This window comes from Equus przewalskii, chromosome 17, assembly GCF_037783145.1.
Source record: "Equus przewalskii isolate Varuska chromosome 17, EquPr2, whole genome shotgun sequence".
NCBI classification, from domain to species: Eukaryota; Metazoa; Chordata; class Mammalia; order Perissodactyla; family Equidae; genus Equus; species Equus przewalskii.
Genome location: NC_091847.1, coordinates 27,480,343 through 27,496,237, shown reverse-complemented (window position 1 = coordinate 27,496,237; position 15,895 = coordinate 27,480,343). Strand labels below are relative to the sequence as shown.

The 15,895-nt window shown below is 37.5% G+C and overlaps 1 long non-coding RNA gene across 2 annotated transcripts in view; it reads left to right on the top strand.

Annotated features, from left to right (window-relative positions):
• LOC139076786 (uncharacterized) overlaps window positions 1–14,911 on the top strand; it is a 30,300-nt gene extending 15,389 nt beyond the window's left edge. Inside the window, exons 4-5 of one of the 2 annotated variants that reach the window (XR_011528742.1) lie at window positions 6,305–6,407; window positions 14,629–14,911. This is a non-coding gene — a long non-coding RNA (uncharacterized lncRNA). The remainder of the gene's footprint in view (window positions 1–6,304; window positions 6,408–14,628) is intronic. The other variant, XR_011528743.1, reaches the window with a different exon arrangement.
• The last annotated feature ends 984 nt before the right edge of the window (window positions 14,912–15,895 follow it).

Here is a 15,895-nt window from a genome sequence, read left to right as displayed (position 1 = left end):
CTTTGGATTTTTGCAATTGACTCCTAACTGCTTTTTCTGTTTCCGTCATTCCTGTTAGTCCCCACTTAGCAGGCACATCCTTTTAAAATCCAAAGTAGATCATGGCATTTCCTGGCGTAAATTTTCCAGTGACTTCTCATACTGTTTGGAGTAAATGCCAAAGTTCTTATGCTATCCTATTAAAACCTCCAGAGTCTGGCTCCCCATGCAACTTCCTGAGCTCATCCCCTTGCAATCTGCAACCATCTCTCTTTCCACCATCTACACTGCGCCCCCCACCCCCCCAAGAATACATCTAGCCTCAGGGCCTTTTCACTCACACACTATTCTTTCCCACGGATACTATTCCTGCAAATATCTGAATGGGTCACTCCCTTACTTCCTTTAACTCTCTGATTTTTTTTTGTCATATCATCAGAAGCCTTCCTTGACTACCCAATATAAAAATAGAATCCCTCTCCCTCTTCTAGCTCAAACAGGTTTCCCAGATTTGGTGGGGGGACACCCAGTTATATTTGAATTTCAGATGAACAACAAATATTTCATTTTTTAGTATACGTATGCCCCAAATATTGCAGATAACACACTTATGCTACAAAATCCCAAATATCGCATGAGACACAATTTTACTAAAAAATTATTTGATGTTTATCTAAAACTCAAATTTAACTGTGTCCTGTATTTTATCTGGCAAGTCTAAACCCACTCTGATACTCCCTTTTCTCCTTCTAGTTGCATTTTCTCCACAACGTACATGGCCACCTGACTTATCACATATTTATTTGTTTCTTATCAGTCTCCTGAACTAGACCAAGGACAGGGAGGTTGTTTTGTTCGTTATTTTGTATTAGCACCAAGAACAATGCCCAGCATGCAAAGATTTGTTGCATGAATTGGATGGATGAATGAATGAATGAGTGCTGATACATCACTACGTAGAGCTTGGGATTGTGGTCGGCTTGCTCTAGGATCACCATCCATGGTCTTTCCTCTTTTTCCCTCCCACCACCCCCACTTGTTCCTAACCAGAAAAGGGCCAGGCTCTGACAGGCCTGGTTTGGCAGCTTCTAGGAAAATTCTTCTTAAGCCTCCTCATTGTGCAGGCTTCTTTATCAAGGTTCAGCCAGCCAGTTTTGGTTTCTCATGCTTGCCTGGTGCTTTACACAGGAACCAAAGAGGCGGAGTAGTTTGGGGATTCTTAGTGGGCTGTGTTTTCAGAAGGAAAAACCCTGTTGGATAGAGAATGTCATTCTGAATTCTTTAGATGTCAGGAAAAAGCTCACAGAAAGTCATTGTTTATGTCTGAAACAAATCTTTATTATGTGATTGAAAACGTTCTCAGTTACTCTAACTTACTTTTATTAAAAAGTTTAATATGTTTTTATTTCTTCCAAGCAGTAGATAAAAAGGTGTCATACAAATATTGATTTAAAATCCTAACAAGTTTGCCCTCTTTTCTAAATCTTATTTTGCTCTTTGAAGACAAATATACGCTTTCATAGACTTTCATGTGTGTGTTAAGATTATTTTATGTCAGGAAGTAAATCAGTATTCTTTTTATTTTGAGGAAGAAAATTATTATTTTGCAGATCTACATGAACAAATAAAATGCAGCAATGCAATGTATTATCTAATTTATTGAAATTAGTATTAATAACTGCATATCATATAAAGTGTACTTGAACTCAAGTATATCCCCTGAGAAAATCTGCCAAGCAGAAATAATAACACATGAAATTCTATAGCTTGAAAAATTAACTAAAAATAAGATTAAAATGAGAATATACTTGATTTAATAGTATCAAATACATATTACAAGTAGGAAAACATAACAGTTTATGGAATAAACATAAAAGTCTAGTAAAACTAAAAAAAAGTCATAATTTTTAAATTACAAATTCCAAGCTTCTCAAATCCCAAACAACAACTAGAGCTTTAAAGTTAATGGTTACAATTTACAGTTCTAACAATGACTTCTTGCAATAAATAATCCACTAACGATAATTTTCCAGATTGACCACTAAAGTAAAAACTCCACTACTTTTTTCATGGCTGTACAGAGAGCTTGCTTCCTTGCCATACGTATTTTCCATATAGCTCTATCATATCTCTATTCCCCAATATATTTTGTTTGGAAATTTCAAATGCAGTCCTTGCTCTGCAGCCTGTCTCGCTTTCATTCTTCACTGAGGGCTAGTCCCAAACTCACTGTCTCTTTGAGCCTCATAACTAACCTGATCCCCATCCCAACTCTGGCAGTCACATTTCACTTCTTAATTTATAGACAACAAAGAACCATCCCTCCACTTTTAGTTCTACTATTCATAGACATCCATAATCTCCAGGCACGCTTTTCTCTTTGAACTTACTACAGTATATTATACTTACAATAAAAAAATAATGAAAACTGACTAAATAACTATGGCCTGCCAAGTATTTGCTATGCAGTTTACAAATAGTAACTCATTTAATCCTAACATAACCCTCTGAGTAGTTCCTAGTATTATCTCTATTTCTCAGAAAAGAAGACTGAGGCCTGGAGGCAGTAACCTGGGGTCCAACCAGTGAGTATAGCTCACTGTTACCCGCCAGGGTGCCTTCCTTGGACATCAGTACATGCCTGTCTCCCCACCTGACTGTGAGATCCCTAAGTTCAGTGGCTTTGTATTAAAACCTTGTATTGGGGCCCGCCCCATGGCCGAGTGGTTAAGTTTGCACACTCTGCTTCGGTGGCCCAGGGTTTTGTCAGTTCAGATCCTGGACACAGACATGGCGCCGCTCATCAGACCATGCTGAGACAGCATCTCACATAGCACAACCAGAAGGACCTACAACTAGAATATACAACTATTCACTGGGGGGTTTTGGGAAACCGGAAAAAAAGAAAAAAAAAAGATTGGCAACAGATGTTAGCTCAGGTGCCAATGTTTAAAATAAATAAATAAATTTTAAAGACTTTGGCTCTCCAGTGCCAGGCATGGTTGCTGAATCACAGTAGGAATTACATAGTTGCCTGCTAAATTAAATGAAAGGAAGGAAAGAAGGACCTGGAAAGGAAGGAGGAAGAATTAGAGGCACACATGAGTTTTTTAAAGCGATTCACTTGGTATTTTAAACTTTCAGCATTTTCTGAGCCTTCACCCATTTATTCTACCAAAGACAAAGAAGTAAACGAACAACAAAACAAAATGAATTTCAGCCTCCCAAAGCAAACAAGCATATGAACTAAGACCTTATTTCAGCATTACTCATTTCTTCCAGGACACTGAACATAAGACGTCCTGGAGTTTAAAGCACTATTCATTCAGCAAATCATTCATGTAATAAATGTTTATTAAAAACCTATTGAGCTAGGCAATTCCCAGGAGGCTTGCCCTGTTCTCTGTTTGTGGAAGGAAAAATATTATCTTCTAAAGTATACAATTTACTTATTAATTATATTAATTGTTAATTACCTATCTCACCTTTCTGAAATGTAAGCTTCACAAAATACATCACTTCTTTGCTTTATTCACTGATGTATCCTGGGCACATACGATCAGGCCTGACACAGATCACACATTCAATAAATATTTATTAAATGAATGAATCAGTGTGACAAAGCATGAAAGCTGAACAAAGTATGGTGCACTTAGTAATGGAAAGGAATTAGCAGGATTGAGGTCAAATTGGAGACATATAGTGTAGGAAAATGTAGCGTCAAGAGTCATTGAGAATTATGAATAATATTGCCAACCACCAAATGGGAAATACAAGGAAAGAGAGTTTTGGGAAAAAATTGGGGGTTAAATTTTGGCTAGGTTTAATTTGAGTTGCGTGTAGAACATCCAGGTGAATTCCAGTAGGCAACCAAATACGCCTAGCTCCTTAAGAATAACCAGTATGCAAAAGCCATAAGGATCAAAGTATCAACACTGAATTATGAAAGTCAGTATTGGTGGCTGAGTTCACAGTTGATTCTTTGCTACTTAGCCTCTGTTGAAAAAATAAAAATAGTTGGAAGATATGACTGAAACCAAAGATAAAATATATTCGTTAGAACTCAGTTTGTGTGTGTGTGTTTCTGGCTAACAGTAAGATATTTGAAGTATGATTTGATGTGCCCCTCGTTTTACTGATAGGAAGATTGAAGAGAGCTGGCTGATGGTAATTGTCTTGTCCTATCCATTAGGATTATGTTCACTAATTGAGGAATGGAAAGACTGTTGTTGCAAGAGAGAAAAATGTGGAAAAACAGGTCTTATACTGAAGAGAATTATCAAATCAAAAGCACAAGTGAAAATTGAAATATTGACAAGGAAGAGGAACAGAAGAAAGAACTGAGAGAAAATGTATAGATATTCTTTAAGGAACAGAAAAATATTGATGGAACAAAATTGTATGATCTTAACATTCTAGGAAAAATATCAGGCAAGCGTATCAGTCAGTGTTCTCCAGAGAAACAGAACCAATAGGAAATTTATATATATATGATCTACATATCCTATCATACATCAAGAGATTTATTTTAAGGAATTGGCTCACATAGTTTGGAGATTGGTAAGTTTGAAAGTCATAAGGCAGGCCAGCAAGCTAAAAACTCAGGCAGGAATTGATGCTGAAGTCTTGAGGCAGAATTTCTCCTTCTTCAGGAAACCTCCATTTTTCTCTTAAGGCCTTCAACGTGTTGGATGAGGCCTATCCACATTATCAAGGGCAATATGCTTTACTTAAACTGAACTGGTTATAGATATTAACCATAATCTATCAATACCCTGATTTGAGTTTGATTAAATAAACTGAGTACTATAGCCTCACCAAGTAGACGCATAAAATTAACCGTCACAGGAATATTATATGCAAAGTTCAGGTTGAGTAAGAAGGCAAAGGATACAGCTGGTCCAAAGTAGCTGCCAGTATGTATCTTCCATTTGTTGCGAAAGGTAGAGGAAAGAATGTGAGAGTGGGAGACAGGGCAGGGCACCAGTCATGAAGACAATGGCTGGTGAGAGTATAAAGCAGGGTGCAGGCGTGTACCAGGAAGATCACTGGATCAGGAGGCACAACACCTGGTTTCCAATGTCTCCTTTATTAGTTCTTTTAATTTGGTCATATGTAATATTTCTTTGAGCCTAAATGGGAATACTTATACCTCTTTCACCTGCATCAAAAGACAATTTTTCAAGTCAAATGAGATGATTTTAAACTGTGAAAGATTTTAAAATACACAGATCTTTACATACAGACAGTTTTCGACTTATGATGGTTTGACTAATGATTTTTTGACTTTACAATGGTACAGAAAACAATATGCATTCAATAGAAACTGTACTTTGAATTTTGATCTTTTCCCAGGGTAGTGATATGCTATACAATACCCTCTCATGATACTGGGCAGCAGCGGCAGTGAAGCACTGCTCCCAGTCAGTCATGTGATCATGAGGGTAACTGAGTCATGTGCTTACAACCATTCTGTACCCAGGCAGTCATTCTGTTTTCACTTTCAGTACAGAATTCAATAAATTACATGAGATATTCAACACTTTATTATAAAATAAAGGCTTTGTGTGATGATTTTACTCAACTGTAGGCTAATGTCAGTGGTCTGAGCATGTGTAAGGTAGGCTAATCTATGATCTTCAAGTTAGGTATATTAAATGCATTTTTGACTTACGATATTTCCAATTTACAATAGGCTTATCTGAACGTAACACCTTTCATCAGGAAGATCTGTATACACATTTATTATTCCTATTATTACCACTGTAAAGACTTTACAAGGAGCCAGACCTGTGGCTGGGGAGTTAGGTTTGCACACTCTGCTTTGGTGGCCCAGGGTTCACTGGTTCGGATCCTGGGCATGGACCTAAACATAGCTCATTAAGCCATGCTGTGGCTGTGTCCCACATGGAAGAAACTAGAATAACTTACAACTAGGATATACAACTATGTATTGGGAGTCTGAGGAGAAAAAAAAAAGAGGAAGACGCAACAGATGTTAGCTCAGGATCAATCTTTCTCACCAAAACTTTAAAAAAAAAGAAAAACTTTACGAGCAGAAGTCTATGTTACTCTGATAGAGTTGGACTTGAGTGAACATATGAACTCAAGAGATGCATCAAATTCATCAATTCAAGGACAAGGATATTGTCCTTCAAAGGATATTGTCACCAAATGCCGCTGTCCATTTTATGCTGCCTACTTTGTTCCCTCAGTCTTGTCTATTGGGGCTGCACAATTAGAGACCACTACGGTTATAACAAAGCATCAATATCAAGCTTAAATTCAAATTATGGTCTGAGTGAATATGCATTTCTTTTACCAGATTATCGTGATCAATATGGAAGTAAAATCTACAAGTTCAAATGAGACTTAGAGTTATTCTCTGAAGATTTAGCAACAAAGACTGCCAAGTGTTTAATCAAAAGGTGATTCATAGTTTTAATCCTATGTTATTATTCCTTCTTCTAGCTTTAGGAATGTTTTAGTAATCAAAATGTCTACATGGAAGACAAACAATTTGAAAGTCTTGAGTTATTAGAGGTTCACAAATTATATAAGCAAACCACATTGAAGCATAATTAATAGCATATATTGTATTGTGATTAATGGGTTGAGGGAACAGTGGAAAAAAAATGCTTTCTTTTTTCCCAATAAAAAGAGAAACATCTTTGTGTATATATTCTTCACTTTAACATATTGTGGATCAGAAAAAAAGCATTATCATTGCTATGAAATTGGGAACAAATTTTCTGAGCCCAAGTGAAGGGCACCAACAATAAGGATTAAAATCTATACAAGTCTGACACAACAAAACGGTAGTCCAATGTAAAATTTATGAAAATACACATGCTAGCAAGTAAATAATTGTGCTTTGATCAGCAAAAAAAAAAAGTTTAGTAAATAGTTCTTTTAAATTACTACATTGCTAGTATATTTAACTATTTATTTGCAGATGATCATTTGTTTGGTATAAAAGCCGGAAGGTATCCTAGGTGAGAGACTAAAAGAGTTAGAAGTCTAAGCCAATTAAAGTTTCATAACAAAATGATACCGCATTTCTGAAATTGAAATGAGGGAAATATTGCATTAGAACAATTTGGATTACACTCAAAATTTCAGAAACGTCCTAACTGGGTAATGTGAACTCCGTGTACCTGTATTGATCCAATAGAAGCCTTTCTTAACTGGGGTTCTCCCAAAAAGCAGCTTCCTGAGAAGGGTTTGTGGTCAGGTACTTTATTTTGGGAAATTTTCCCAGTGAAAAACTGGGGGTGAGGGCTGGAGAAAGGAAAACAGGAGAGGAGGGGGGAAAGTACCACTGTGGAAATTGGGGCTTAGTGCTTTCAGGGACCCTGAGAGAAATCATGTAGAATTCACCACAGAATTGTAGAGCTGAGACCAGTGTAGAGAGGAGTGTTTCTTCACAGCTTCCACTCTGCATTGGTCAAAGGTCCCTTGAAGATGTGAATTCTATACCCTTCCAGATGTGTACATGGGCAGGCTTTTATTCTGCCACTGCAGAGAAGCCCAGGGAGAAAGCAAGAGAAACAGGGTGCAGCTGAGGCCAGACACTATCAAGCTCACTTGAGCTCAGTTGGATGCTGACAATGGCAAATAGATGTGGAGCTAGAGGATGCACGACGTCTGTAAGGTGTTTGCCTTCTTCAAATAGTGGCACAGCTTAAAGTCAACCTGGATGGGAATAGAAAAGGCCAATTTTTCTCAGAGAACTTTGCTTCATTTCCAGCAGTGTCAGGTAAACAGATTCACTGACTTTAGATCAGAAGTCTCCTGGTCAAGGCATATGCTTCTTTATATTAGGAAAGAGAGACTCTTAATGTTTTAATACCATGCAAATCAGAGCAGGATGAGACCTAAATCTTTCCTTTCCTAATTCAGGGCTTGTTTTAATACATATTTGAGATTCATTTGTTTGTTCATCAGTAAAAATAGAATTCCTTCTGAATACTTGTAGGCACCATGCTGGATGCTGAGGACACAATGGTGAGAAATTAGACGTGGTCTCTGCAACGAAGGAAAGACAGAGAGATAGAGAAAGACAGAGAGAAGGAGAAAGAGAAGGAAGGAAGGAAGGCAAATTTATAATTACAAACCATGTTAAGTGCTCTGACGGAAATATCTAGGGTGCTAATTTGTGAACTAACTACATAGCAATGACTGAACAAGCCTCGCTCATTTGATTCCACACACTGCAGCCTGTTGGTGTTTATCTGTCTCAAGTTAGAATGGTGTCGTTAGGGTTTTTTTAGCATTTACTACTACTAATAGAGCCACAAAAGAAATGTCAAATCAGTTTTGCCTCAAGATACATAAGGAATTATTTCTTATGTTTATTTTCATTTTCCTCCATCTTGAAACATTCTCTTCCCTCAGCTTTCATAACATTACACTCTCTCCTTTTCCTCCCACCTTCCTGACCATTGGTTTCATTTTTTTTGGCTTTTAACTCTTCCTCCCAATTTCAGTGTTGCAGTTTCCTGAGCAGGTTGTGTCCCTCTCTCCTTCTCCTCTATCCCCTCCTTAGGCATCCTTATCCATTCTCCACGGCTTTAAACACCAACCGTACACAAAAGCTGTACAGTTGTGTATCTTTGATCTAGATCTCTCTCTGAGCTCTGGGCATTGTATCGGATATTTTCACTTGGATATTTCAAAGGAAATAGAACAAAACCAAATGTATGGTTTTCCATCAGTGCGGGTCCTCCTCCTTAGCACCTCTCTCTTTCTCCGTTGATGAGCATCACAGAACACCAACTGTGCAATAATCACCATTTTACAAAACATCATTTTGTAAAATACCCTCTCTCAAACTCCTCCCTATCCATGCTGTAACAAATAAATATCTATTAACTCCTTTCTGTTCTCTTTTTTGCCCTCACCATCATCCCAGTCCAAACTCCCAACCCCTCTTTCTTGGATTACTACAGCAACTTCCTACCAAAGATGCCCATTTACAGTCAATGTGGTTTTCCATACCACAGCCAGAATGTTCTTTCTAAAATGCAAATTCTGGTTGTATTTACCACTTGTGCCCTTTTCCCTTCTCTTGATTAAAATGTCAGTGGCTTCCCATTGCATTTCGTGTGAAGGCTAAAATACACAGTCTGTCCACCGCTTGCTTTTCACATCTCGTCTTTCCTCATTCCCACCACTGGGTCTTTGCTCAGTGGAATGTTCTTCCGTTTTTCTCCTCCCCTCCCCATCCCCCTTCGTGCACGAACACCTACTGCTCGTGTCGGTCTCAGTTCAGTCCTCACTTCCTCTGCAGTGTAATTCCTGACCTCCCTAATTCAGCAGTACACTCCTAACGCCTTCTTCTCCTTTAAAGCACTGAGATTCTTGTCATTTCATGTTTTCATGAAACTACTTTTCATGAAAAGAATTCTGTAATACTTTGAATAATGCTGTCTCCCCTCTAGAATGTAGGCTCCTAGGCGAGGGCATTCTCCCTGTCTCACTGTCATGCACCACGTGCACACACGCACACACATACACACACACACACACAAACACTCCACAGTCACTTTTCTCATCTTTAGGTCTTCAGATCCCAGAACAATATTAGATGCAGAATAGGCTCTTAAATACTTAGGTGAATTGATGAATGGTATCCAAACTGAGTGCAAATATAAACTTGATATCAGTTTGTTCTCCTTGAGATTGTATGAACCTAAGTGAACTAGATTTTGTTCAAAGTATAAGTAGGTAGTGCATATGAGTATAGGATGGTGATATGTGCATTCAGCCAAAAAAAATGAATGAATATTTCCTGACGTAAATCAAAAGTCAATTTTTCTAATCCCAGTCTTAATCAATACATTAAAGTTATATTAAAATAATTTCATTATAAATGCGGACATTTCTAGTACCATATACTGAGGCTAAGACTATACTCAACTTTGTTTAATGGGATTTGGTTACATTCCAGCCAAAACAAATGTTATCTGCTTTCACCACATAGAAGATATAAGGAATGGATCTTAGAAATCCTGTCACAATTATCAATATGAATACCTGAATTTTGTATCTTTAGGAAAAGGTCAAATCTCTCTAACAGCTTGTGGTTCCAATCTCTCCCTTCTCGCCTAATAACAAGAAAAGTAGCCACCTATTCAGAAGGTTTAGTGATGTTATTTAAATTCTATTAAAGGTACAGGAGAATGATCATTAGATTCCTGGAGCCATGATTACTGAAGGCTGAAGTTCTGGTTTTGGACACTTGTAGATCAGGAGAAGGAAGCATGAGCAGAGAAAGATAAAGAGGAAAGAAGGAGGGGAAATTTTAAAAAGAAAAAAGGAAGGTAACGAACAACCAGGTGGAGATTTTAATCCATTAGCGGCATCTTGGTGATAACATTTGACAAGGCTCCATTCCGAAGATTAGGGCCTATCTCCTGAGGAAGAGAAAGAATATGAGCACATCCACTTAGCTGAGAATCTTTTTATTTTTCACAGGGCCAGCCCACAAAGGGACATTGACTTTCAGTTCATGATAAGGGTTGCAGTTGTGCTCGTGAAATGAAAATACTATAAGAGTCATCAAATCAAAGAAAGAAATACAGAAAGGAAGTAAATATGCCTTATTTTTTAAAAAAATACATACACCTAAATACATATACCACGTACACCTAAAATATATGCCTCCAAACACATAACTTTCTTCCTAGCTTTTCTATTTCAAATTTCAAAGGCAGGACAAATGCCCATACAATAGGGAACAATTAGAAACTACAATATAAATATGTATTTTGTGGTCTTTGCTAAAACCTGCGTTTTGAGTTTTACTTCATGGTGACTGCTTTAGAAATGTCAGTGCTGCAACAGAGTCAAACTTTTCATAATTTGATCTATGGCCAAGACTGGTGTGGCGTTCATAGAACTGTTTTCATTTCTTTTAATAAACAATCGCTGATTGCTCCTACAATTTAAAGAATTCCAAATATGAATAAATATTTAATACACTTTTCCCTTTTGACTGATCAATGCAAGAAAGATATGCAGGAATTTAAAACAAACAAAACAGTCTTTTCCCGACACTGAGAAGAGGCCTCTGGAATTATCCTTAACGTATAAACATCAATGGAAACATTTGGAAAGGAACTTTTCTTTATCCACTTAAACTGAAGTGAAGACATTAGGTAATTATTTTAGAAATACCAAATCATGTTGATTGACTTTCTCTACCAATTAAATTTACTAGCTGACTGCTAACTATTCCACCTGATTTTTTTCCCTAGGATATGAGTTTTCAACTAAGTAAAGGAACTATGAAAAACTAAAGCAAAGATAAGACTGAGTACTTACTACTTGATACATGTTGACTAGCTATAGTTTGGTCTAACATGTGCTCAATAAGTATTTAATATTCTTTCAAAGTTGCATTTTACACTATTTAATGAAGCTATGCCTGGATGACTAAACTGACGTTTTCCTTGAAATGAATGTCCCAATCAGTTCCACAGGAAAGGAGCGTATATGTCATTGATGCCAGGTGATCTACGAGAAATATACTTCTCCTCTTTTCCAGCTCTCTATGTCATTTTGATTCTAATTATAGATTTTCCACAAATTGGCAGTCACACACACATACACAAAATCTTTATGAAGCTTACAGTCTATCTCTGCGGACTAGAATGGAAATCTTTTCCTCTGTTAATCTATATAATCTATACAGTTGGAAGTAGATACTAATTCCAGTTTTCAGTTCCCAAAATTGAATTACTTTGCTTGCAGGGGTAAAAATATGTGGTTTATTGACTTCTGTGCATACACACACACACACACACTCTTCTGTCACATACAAAAGAGATACTCTCTGGAGCCTCAAATACTCCCTTCAGCAATACACATTTAACCTCCATTTAGGTCAATGAGAACTACAGACAGGTACAAGGGCCTGGGGAGTAGGAATTTTTAGCAGGCAGTTGTTATTAGAACAGAGAGTTTAGAGAGCACCTCACAGAAGAACCAAAGGTGACTTCACCTTAAATCTTCGCTTTGAGCCGAGAATGAAGTAAAGACCTTAAAACATTCTTTTTAAAAAACCTATTTTATATATCTAATACTCAGAATTAAAACCAAAATAAGTTTCCACGAGACTTTTCTCATTTCAACCTTGTGTGCCCGGTGCTGTTATACTCAAAAAACGAAAATTTTAACTACTCTAGGTCAGTCAGTTTGCCAGAAATTCCCCATTAATTTAAATGACTACTTTCTTACATTAGATATGTTCAAATCTCACTCAGATCAAGTGGTTAGAAAAAAAGCCTACATTTCTGGGATCTCACCTAATTTTGCATTACAAACATATTCAGTCTGCAAAACCAGAGAGGAAGGAAAAGTCTTACTAAACATTGGGTTGCAACCAGTAGTTTCCAGAGTTAGTAATGGATAAAATAAATCATGTAAGGTCTCTTTCTGAGGAAATGGTGGGGCATGCCACAAAAGAGTAACAAGAATTGCCTTAGGCATTCTATTTATGATTTTATTTATTCGTTTATTCAATAATATTTATTGAGTACTTATTATGTTTCAGGCAATGTACAAGGGGCCAGGGATACAGTGATGAGCAAAAAGATTTCTGTGCCTTCATTGACCCTATATTTTAGCAAGAGAGACAGGTATTAAATAAACACTGCACAAATAGTTGTGGTGGGATGATATTTTGAAATGTTAATTCATGTATTTTCTATATATTTTCTTGGGGTCCATAGACTTTTCTTATTTAATCAATTAATACCTTCTATGATTTTACCTCTGAGAAGGGATGCTGTGACTTAAAGAATAAAATAATTAAAGCAAACAAGTCTGTTCTTAGCTTGGTCCTCAGTAGGAAACAGGAAAATAAACCTCAGATAATAGAAAATGTATTAATTAATGAGGTAGGTAGGACTAAGATATCAAACTTTAAGATGAAAGGTAAAATTTCCTAGAGGATCATAGAGTGGAATTTGAAAGCTAAGATAGATTTCCAGCCCTCTGCTTCCTCCTCCACCTGGTCAGCCTCCAAACAAGGAAAGAACAGAAATATTAGACTCAGTTGGAAATCCAGTGTAAGGAGATCAGTGCGTCCTCCAGGTGGAGTCCAAGATGTTGGTAGACTGCAGGCTGCAAAGTGAGTTGAAGCAGGTGGATCCGAGTCAGCTCAGAGAGTGTTTTGCATCTTATGACAGTAGATTAATTCCCATGTGCTTAAGCATGGTCAAAAATAAGGGGAAAGGCCTCTCAGACATTGCTGTGACCACACTGGGCCATAAGACTAGGAGGATTTTGCTCAAGGATCCTAGAGGAGGCTGAGAAAGAAGGAAGAAGAGAAAACCACTAGTCCTGAACAAGTTCAGCAGGCAGGACTCAAGCAACCTGTGTGAACTGGAGAGTGGAGTCCAGGACACCAGATAACTCAGTGGTTCTCCTCCTGGCCATGACCCTGATCTTCAGGGCCCTTGTCCCAAAGTCTTGGCTCTGTGTAAGCCCCTTGGTACTTAGATTCAATCCAGCTTTGGGTTATTGTTACCCCACATTCCCTCCACTTACACATCCTTCTCCCCACCTACCTAAAGTCGGACAAAGAGACTGGACACCAGCCTTTTTCTTTTCTCAGCGACCCACACATTCTAAGTTGTCAATGTTTATTTTCCAACTTTTTCACGTCCCCAGCCTGAGAAAGTTTTATCTAATGGGCAAAAGGAAAGCTTGACTCTTTACTTATTAGGTAGTTTTCCAAATATTTTGCCGATACCCTGAGTTCTTTCTGCTTCCCCCAAGGAGTAGGCTTTCGAAACTCAAAAATTAAGGCATTACTCATTTTTATTTTGCATTTTAATATGCTTTCTTGTCCCTGACTTCTCTGTAAAGGGCCACGGGACACAAAGAAAAGGGAAAGTATCAGTTAATACTTCAAAACTTTAACCTATCACATAATTACTTATGTACAGTATAATAAGCCATGAATAAAATTACAGAATCCACAGAAAGTATAATAGGGTGAAGCAAGCTCAGTATTAGAGAATTACAAGGAAAGAAAGAATAAACAATAAAAGAAAGAAAATAGAGAAGAGAGCGTGAATCTGTGTTCAAGCCTGTATGTGGAAGAGGTCTTTCTTCAAAGCTTACGTAGTGTCTTAGTCACAGGGTATAGGAGAAGAGATGGTATAAACAGAGTCAATAACGTTTCCCTCATTTTCATTTTACCTAGTTCACTAGTTAAGGTAGCAACAGAAACAGAATACTCAACAAGGAAACACCAGAGAGCCCCATTAATTGTCCCCTGATAAACATAACTCAGTGGAAATTTGTGTGAATAGATGACATTTTAAAAGGCAAAATCTTGACTATTCTTAGCTGACAAATTCCTTGGAAGCTTCTTAAAGGAATAAGCTGGCAATGCTCTCACATTTCAACTTTAAAATGAAAGGAATCTCTGAACTTTCCTTCTTTAGCAACGAAGTCCTTTAACCCCTTCACTCCCTCCCATAAAGAAAAAGAAACCACACAAATAGTCTAGGTTAAGATCCTGAGTATATATATGCCCCTCTTTGCCCAGAGCCAGGTATAACTTGGAATCTGGATTCACCCTCCGTATATGATTTGCCAAGTTTAATACTTTTATTTTCCTCTTTATTTTAGATTGCATTTTCTCACGATAAAAATGGATAGTTGTGGCTTGGAAAATGGGAAACTGGACCAACTATGAACTAGAGCAAAGTTGAAGACAACTCTAAATGTTTCGAGAGTATTTTTGGTAATTCCCTGAGCTTTCCTGACAATTGGTCCTTCTACCCTCACTGCATCCTGTGGGATAATGTTACATACCCGAAGTCCGGGAGGCAGCACGGTGCAACTTCAGGGGTAGTAGCAGTTTTCCTTTTTTGTTTTTTTTCAATTAAACGGTTTTTCCGAGAAAACCTAATTATTTAATAGTGTTGTAGCTCTGAAGTTGTGAGTTGATTCGAGATATTTGGAGTTCTGGTTCTGTGAGGCTTAGCTACATGTGGCTATTGGATGACATATCCGCTCCCCTGCCATGTAAGATGAAAACACGTTGGAATATAACTATTGGTTGGCTTTGTGGTGTTGGGTGAGTGTGCCAGTCTGAGGTTAGAGAAGAGATGGGATCCCAAGCCCTGGGCTTTGTATTATATAGTATTGTATTTTGATGTTGTACTTAAGGGTCAATTACTGTTTCCATTATAAACCTTGTTTTTCAAGGGTTTATAACTCACCAATTTTCATTTTGGTATGCAAGCTGCATGAATATACAGGTTTTAAAAATAGCTTAAATTGGGCAGTGCCATTTTTAGACAGAAAGCAGTAAAATGCACTTTTCATTGGTTTCAGTTTGTTTTGGAAGTTTCCAATCTAAAAGTTTATTCTATCTTAAAATGCAAAAATGCATGTTTTTTCATGCCTTTTCATAACTGATTTGCATAGGGGAGGTGGTTAAAGGGAGCCAAGGGAGATAGCAATGAAACTTCAAGAGGAAAACAAATAAAATAGCTCTTTGCTTGTGAAGATATATGGGTAAATGACATTTTAGTCAATGTTCTTCAAAACCAGCAAACTAACCAATCAATATCCCCTGAGCACGGGAACTATTTCATGCCCCATGCTGTGTCTGATACTGTGAGGAATATAAGAGCTCCGTGCTCCCCATGTACTTGAAATCCTAGTTAGAGAAAAATGCAAAGACAGCAATATTAAGCATAACAGCAACATACCTTGAAGCATTAAAGTGACAAATCATATGGCCAAGACTTTAAGAGGCAAAGGCAAAGCCTTACAGAGTTGTGTGACTTACTGGTGTCCTGAAAAAAGAAAGAAAGATTCCAATGTATGGGTAATTGCCCAGACATGGACATTTTCCTCTCTAGGGTCATGCAAGTTTTAGAACACT